This window comes from Triticum urartu, chromosome 5A, assembly GCF_056163025.1.
Source record: "Triticum urartu cultivar PI428250 chromosome 5A, HENAU_Tu73, whole genome shotgun sequence".
NCBI lineage: Eukaryota > Viridiplantae > Streptophyta > Magnoliopsida > Poales > Poaceae > Triticum > Triticum urartu.
The window spans coordinates 548874136-548882613 of NC_141877.1; positions in this window are offsets into that span (position 1 = coordinate 548874136).

The window sequence follows — 8478 nt, forward strand, 5'->3', positions numbered from 1 at the left end:
GCACACTCATCCTCTTAAGCCCGAACTATTTCATGGCCACGTATTTTGACTCGGACTGTCAGTCGAATAAAGACTACACAAATATCAAGAAAGTTCTTGATGATGTTCTCCCCGGCTACACCAAATCTGGAGGAACCTTCAGGAGGCCAATTTTTAAGTACGGCAAGCACGTGTTCACCCACGTAACAACGTTCCCTTGCGTCAAGCAGCCGCCTGGCGGTCAGAAAGATGCCTACTACACCCTCCATCACATGTGGGCGATCGTACGGGACCAAGATCACCTTCTGCTACCAAATAGTCTCAAATATTGGGCCGCACACTTGTCGGCAATCCAAGACGCGGACCTCAGACAAGAATTCTTTTGCATCCAGTCGGAGTTTGCGGAAATCATCCATCAAGATGTCCTTCGTACCTCGGGGCAGTTCTACCTCAGATATCAACCATCCAACAGTGAAATAGAAACAACGCTACAAATGCAGGCTAACAATGATCGCGATTTCATGACCATCACGAAAGACGGCGGCTTCATCCACGCTCCGGTCCCCGAGTCAAGTCAAAAGTAGTGATGCTATGTAGTTCTGAAATATCGATTAGCTCATGTTGTAATTAAACTTTAATGAACTTGTATGTCTCTTTGGTTTGGACAGTCGTTCAACTTATATGTAATCGGTGCTATTTATTAGTAGGACCATGAATCATGCTATTAATGTGTTGTTTTTCTCTTCCGATCCTTTTGTTGCATACTTATATATTGCTTATGTATTGTCTATGAATTGCTACTAACGTTTTGTTTGTCTAGTGCATAGAGATGCCGTCGTATGTCGTGTACAAGGCTAAGGTTCCCGGAGTCTACGACGGCTGGGAGGAGTGTCGGAAATAGGTTCACCGTTTCAGCGGTAACAGTTACAAAGGGTGCACCACTAGGGCGGAGGCGGAAGCTAGATACGCGCTCTATCTAGCGGGAGAGAGGAGGGAGCAGAGGAGGAACCGGATGAAGACCAGTTTCATCACGATGATGCTCATCGTGATGACCGCAGCTCTCTTCTATGTGATGGTAGTTTAGATGATCGATATCGACTTGTAATGTGAAGACAAACTCGCTACTCGCGGTCTCGAGACTTTTAATGTTCTAACTTTGTTCGGTCTTTTGAATTCGGAGACTAATATGATGAATTGTATTCGGAGACTAATCTTCTATTGTATTCGATAAATCTGATGTTTATATGTTGTGTTGTCTATATTCTGTGCAGTAATATATTTTGTAACATATGCAAATATCAGAAAAGAAAAAAATCCTAATATTCATACTAGTGGCGCACCATACTGCACTTTAGTGGCGCACTGCAATAAACATACTGGTGGCGCATTATCTAGAAGTGCGCCATTAGTAACCTAGAGCACAAGGTAAATATGGCCCCCTAGGAGGCATATTAATGGCGCACCAGGGGACATATTAATGGCGCACTGCCAGGTGCGCCACTATTATCTGGGATACTAGTGGCGCACCAGGGGTGCGCCATTAGTACTTGTTAATAGTGGCGCACCTATAGTGCGCCATTAATGGCCAAAACAGGTGCGCCACTAATTAGCCTTTTCCTAGTAGTGAAGCTACAAGAGCTTTGTGATGAACTATAATATGCAAGGGATGGATAAGACAATTCCCGAGCTCTTCGCAATGCTAAAGGCTGCGGAGGTAGAAATCAAGAAGGAGCATCAAGTGTTGATGGTCAACAAGACCACCAGTTTCAAGAAAAAGGGTCAAGGGAAGAAGGGAAACTTCAAGAAGAACGGCAAGCAAGTTGCTGCTCAAGTGAAGAAGCCCCACTCTGGACCTAAGCTTGAGACTGAGTGCTTCTACTGCAAAGGGACTGGTCACTGGAAGCGGAATTGCCCCAAGTATTTGGCGGAGAAGAAGGATGGCAAAGTGAAAGGTATATTTGATATACATGTTATTGATGTGTACCTTACTAATGCTCGCAGTAGCACCTGGGTATTTGATACTGGTTCTGTTGCTAATATTTGCAACTCGAAACAGGGGCTACGGATTAAGCGAAGATTGGCTAAGGATGAGGTGACGATGCGCGTGGGAAATGGTTCCAAAGTCGATGTGATCGCCGTCAGCATGCTACCTCTACGTCTACCTTTGGGATTATTTTAGACCTAAATAATTGTTATTTGGTCCTAGCGTTGAGCATGAACATTATATCTGGATCTTGTTTGATGCGAGACGGTTATTCATTAAATCAGAGAATAATGGTTGTTTTATTTATATGAATAATATCTTTTATGGTCATACACCATTGATGAGTGGTCTATTTTTAGTAAATCTTGATAGTAGTGATACACATGTTCATAGTATTGAAGCCAAAAGATATAAGTTTAATAATGATAGTGCAACTTATTTCCATTTAGGTCATATTGGTGTAAAGTGCATGAAGAAACTCCATGCTGATGGGCTTTTGGAATCACTTGATTATGAATCACTTGATGCTTGCGAACCATGCCTCATGGGCAAGATGACTAAGACTCCGTTCTCCAGAACAATGGAGCGAGCAACAGACTTGTTGGAAATAATACATACTGATGTATCTGGTCCGATGAGTGTTGATGCTCGCGGCGGGTATCGCTATTTTCTTACCTTCACAGATGATTTGAGTAGATATGGGTATATCTACTTGATGAAACATAAGTCTGAAACATTTGAAAAGTTCAAAGAATTTCAGAGTGAAATGGAAAATCATCATAACAATAAAATTAATTTTCTACGATCTGATCGTGGAGGAGAATATTTGAGTTACGAGTTTGGTCTTCATTTGAAACAATGCGGAATAGTTTCGTAACTCACGCCACCTGGAACACCACAGTGTAATGGTGTGTCAGAACGTCGTAACCGCACTTTATTAGATATGGTGTGATATATGATGTCTCTTACTGATTTACCGCTATCATTTTAGGGTTATGCTTTAGAGACGGCTGCATTCACGTTAAAGAGGGAACCATCAAAATCCGTTGAGACGACACCTAATGAACTGTGGTTTGGCAAGAAACCCAAGTTGTCGTTTCTTAAAGTTTGGGGCTGCGATGCTTATGTGAAAAAACTTCAACCTGATAAGATCGAACCCAAATCATAGAAATGTGTCTTCATAGGATACCCAAAGGAGACTGTTGGGTACACCTTCGATCACAGTTCCGAAGGCAAGATATTCGTTGCTAAGAATGGATCCTTTCTAGAGAAAGAGTTTCTCTCGAAAGAAGTAAGTGGGAGGAAAGTAGAACTTGATGAGGTAATTGTACCTACTCCCTTATTGGAAAGTAGTTCATTATAGAAATAAGTTCCAGTGTTTCCTACACTAGTAAGTGAGGAAGCTAATGATGATGATCATGGAACTTCTGATCAAGTTACTACCGAACCTCGTAGGTCAACCAAAGTAAGATCCACACCAGAGTGGTACGATAATCCAGTTCTGGAGGTCATGTTACTTGACCATGACGAACCTACGAACTATGAGGAAGTGATGATGAGCCCAGATTCCGCAAAATGGCTTGAGGCCATGAAATCTGAAATGGGATCCATGTATGAGAACAAAGTGTGGACTTTGGTTGACTTGCCTGATGATCGGCAAGCCATAGAGAATAAATGGATCTTCAAGAAGAAGACTAACACTGACGGTAATGTTACTGTCTACAAAGCTCAACTTATTGTAAAAGGTTTTCAACAAGTTCAAGGAGTTGACTACGATGAGACATTCTCACCCGTAGCAATGCTGAAGTTCGTCCGAATCATGTTAGCAATTGCTGCATTTTATGATTATGAAATTTGGCAAGTGGATGTCAAAACTGCATTCCTTAATGGATATCTTAAAGAAGAGTTGTATATGATGCAACCGGAAGGTTTTGTTGATCCAAAAGGTGCTAACAAAGTGTGCAAGCTCCAGCGATCCATTTATGGACTGGTGCAAGCCTCTCGGAGTTGGAATATACGCTTTGATAGTGTGATCAAAGCATATGGTTTTATACAGACTTTTGGAGAAGCACGTATTTACAAGAAAGTGAGTGGGAGCTCTGTAGCATTTCTGATATTATATGTGGATGACATATTGCTGCTCGGAAATGATACAGAATTTCTGAATAGCATAAAAGGATACTTGAATAAGAATTTTTCAATGAAAGACCTCGATGAAGCTGCTTATATATTGGGCATCAAGATCTATAGAGATAGATCAAGACGCTTAATTGGACTTTCAGAAAGCACATACCTTGATAAAGTTTTGAAGAAGTTCAAAATGGATCAAGCAAAGAAAGGGTTCTTGCCTCTGTTACAAGGTGTGAAGTTCAGTCAGACTCAATGCCCGACCACTGCAGAAGATAGAGAGAAAATGAAAGGCATTCCCTATGCTTCAGCCATAGGTTCTATCATGTATGCAATGTTGTGTACCAGACCTGATGTGTGCCTTGCTATTAGTTTAGAAGGGAGGTACCAAAGTAATCCAGGAGTGGATCACTGGACAGCAGTCAAGAACATCCTGAAATACCTGAAAAGGACTAAGGATATGTTTCTCGTTTATGGAGGTGACTGAGGGAGTCCTGGATTAGGGGGTATCCGGACAGCCGGATTATATCCTTTGGCCGGACTGTTGGACTATGAAGATACAAGATTGAAGACTTTGTCCCGTGTCCGGATGGGACTCTCCTTGGCGTGGAAGGCAAGCTTGGCAATACGGATATGTAGATCTCCTTCCTTGTAACCGACTCTGTGTAACCCTAGCCCCCTCCGGTGTCTATATAAACCGGAGGGTTTTAGTCCGTAGGACAACATACAATCATACCATAGGCTAGCCTCTAGGGTTTAGCCTCTCTGATCTTGTGGTAGATCAACTCTTGTACTACTCATATTATCAAGAACAATCAAGCAGGACGTAGGGTATTACCTCCATCAAGAGGGCCCGAACCTGGGTAAAACATCGTGTCCCCTGCCTCCTGTTACCATCCTCCTTAGACGCACAGTTCGAGACCCCCTACCCGAGATCCGCCGGTTTTGACACCGACATTGGTGCTTTTATTGAGAGTTCCTCTATGTCGTCATCGTTAGGCTTGATGGCTCCTTCGATCATCGATAGCGATGCAGTCCAGGGTGAGACTGTTCTCCCCAGAAAGATCTTCGTATTCGGCGGCTTCGCACTGCGGGCCAACTCGCTTGGCCATCTGGAGTAGATCGAGAGTTACGCCCTGGCCACCAGGTCAAGTTTGGAAGCTTAAACTACACGGCCGACATCCGCGGAGACTTGATCTTCGACGGATTCGAGCCCCTGCCGAGCGCGCCGCACGGTCACAATGAGCATGATTTAGCTCTACCATCGGACTGTGTTCAGGAGACCGCACCGGCAAACGCTCTGACCCTCAATTCTGAGCCAATTGCGCCATCCATGGACAGGGGGATAGACCCCGCCACGGAGGCCGCATTCTTAGCGGCGATCGAGCCGAGTATCGGCCTTACCCTTCATGAGAGCCGTGATGCCAAATTGCCGGATTCTTCCCCGGCCATGGACTCCAAACCGCCTGCGCCCGTGCCTATCAAATCCGACTGGGCGCCGATCATGGAGTTCACCTCCGCGGATATCTTTCAGCACTCGCCCTTCAGCGACATACTGAACTCATTAAGGTCTCTCTCCCTGTCAGGAGAGTCCCGGCCGAACTATGTCCGGCAGGATTGGGATGCGGATGACGAAGAAATTCGCCGCCCACCCACCACCCACTTAATAGCCACCATCGACAATTTGACCGACATGCTCGACTTCGACTCCGAAGACATCGATGGTATGGACGACGATGCAGGAGACGAACAAGAACCACTGCCCACAGGGCACTGGACAGCCACCTCATCATATGATATATATATGGTGGACACACCCAAAGAAGGCAATGGCGACGGGACAGCGGAGGATGACCCCTCCAAGAAGCAACCCAAGCGCCGACGTCAGCGGCGCCGCTCTAAGTCTCGCCAAGGCAAAAGCAGTGATACCAGCACAGGAGATAATATCACTCCAGACAGTGCCGAAGATGACGACAATCCCCTCCAGCAAGATTTAAAGTAGGAGGATGGAGAAGCTAGCCCTCACAATTACTTACCTCCCTCCGAAGACGAGGCAAGCCTCGACAATGATGAATTTGTCATGCCTGAGGATCCTGTCGAGCAAGAGTGCTTCAAGCGCCGGCTTATAGCCACGGCAAATAGCCTTAAGAAAAAGCAACAGCAGCTTTGAGCTGATCAAGATTTGCTAGCAGACAGATGGACTGAAGTCCTTGCGGTCGAGGAATATAAACTCGAATGCCCCTCCAAGAGTTACCCAAAGCACAGGTTGCTACCCCGACTGGAGGAGGAAGCATTAAAACCTATATCTCCAGCATATGACGCGGCTGCTCGGCCACCTCGTGGCCGCGACAGAGAGGCATTTCAGCCAAAATCTCAGCCCGCATGCCGACGCCACTCAAATAAAAATGTCAAGGCACGGGAAAACACGCTAGACCTGTGAGACATGTTGGAGGACAAAGCAAAACACACAAGATCGATCTACGGATCACGAGGGCGCACCACTATGCGAGACAATAACCGTCACGCCGGATACAGTAGAAGTAAATCCGGCCGGGCCGAACACAGCGGACAAGACTCATTTGAGCTGCGTCGTGATATAGCCCAGTACAGAGGCGCCGCACACCCCCTATGCTCCACAGACGAAATAATGGATCACCAAATCCCAGAGGGTTTCAAACCCGTAAATATCGAATCATACGACGGCACAACAGATCCTGTGGTATGGATCGAGGACTTCCTCCTGCACATCCACATGGCCCGCGGTGACGATCTACACGCCATCAAATACCTCCCACTCAAACTCAAAGGACCAGCTCGGCATTGGCTCAAAAACCTACCAGCAGAATCCATTGGCTGTTGGGAAGATCTGGAAGCCGCATTCCTCGACAACTTCCAGGGCACTTATGTGCGACCACCAGATGCCGATGACTTGAGCCACATAATTCAGCAGCCAGAGGAATCGGCCAGGCAATTCTGGACACGGTTGAAAGGATCAATATGTTTGACTAGAGGGGGGTGAATAGGCAACTAACAATTTTTTACTTTTCTTTACCAAATTAAACTTTGCATCAAAGTAGGTTGTCTAGATGTGCAACTAGGTGAGCCACCTATATGATGCAATAACAACAAACAACCAAGCAAGCAAGAGAAGTAGCACTAAAGAGCATGCACAAGTAAAGGTAAGAGATAACCAAGAGTGGATCCGGTGAAGACAAGGATGTGTTACCGAAGTTCCTTCCTTTTGAGGGGAAGTACGTCTCCGTTAGAGCGGTGTGGAGGCATAATGCTCCCCAAGAAGCCACTATAGGGCCACCGTATACTCCTCACGCCCTCACACAATGCGAGATGCCGTGATTCCACTATTGGTGCCCTTGAAGGCGGCAACCGGACCTTTACAAACAAGGTTGGGGCAATATCCACAACTTAATCGGAGGCTCCCAATAATACCATGAAGCTTCACCACAATGGACTATGGCTCCGTGGTGACCTCAACCGTCTAGGGTGCTCAAACACCCAAGAGTAACAAGATCCGCTAGGGATGAGTGGGGGAATCAAAAATCCCTTGGTGGAAGTGTAGATCGGGGCCTTCTCAACCACTCCCGAGCAAATCAACAAGTTTGATTGGCTAGAGAGATAGATCGGGCGAAAATGGAGCTTGGAGCATTAATGGAGCTTGAGGGGGAAGAGGTAAGTCAAGGGGGAAGAAGGAGACCCCCTTTTATAGTGGGGGCAACAATCCAACCGTTGCCCCACCAACCAGCCCCGCACAGGGCGGTAGTACCGCTAGGAGGGGCGGTACTACCGCTGAGCCAGCGGTACTGCCGCTTCACCTAGCGGTACTGCCGCGCAGAGGAGAGCAGCAGGGTTCTGGACCCAGCACGGTACTACCGCGGTGGTAAGGGCGGTACTACCGCTCCGAAACGGTACTACCGCCTCTACTGCCGCAACTAGTGCCGCAAAACCCGACACGAGAAAAAGAGCCCTTGAGTCGAGGCAGTAGGAGCCAGACAGCCCAGCGGTAGTACAGCAGCGGGATCACCGGCGGTACTACCGCTACGGAGCGGTACCGCCGCTTGTGATCCTTCGGCGGTACTACCGCTGGGTAGTGCTGTACTACCGCTGGGACACAGATAGGGAGAGAATATCTCTCCGTCGAGGCTGAGGACGAGGCGGTGGTGCTAGGCAAGCCAGTGGTAGTACTGCTGTGGAGTCACCGGTGGTACTATCGCTGTGGAGCGGTACTGCCGCTTGTGACTCTTCAACGGTACTACCGCTGGGTTGCGCGGTACTACCGCTGGAACCCAGACAGGACACAAAAGGAGAAGAGATCTCTCCAACAAAGTGGAAGAGCTCTGAGGGTGAGAAGCTGATGTGTACATGTTGATTCC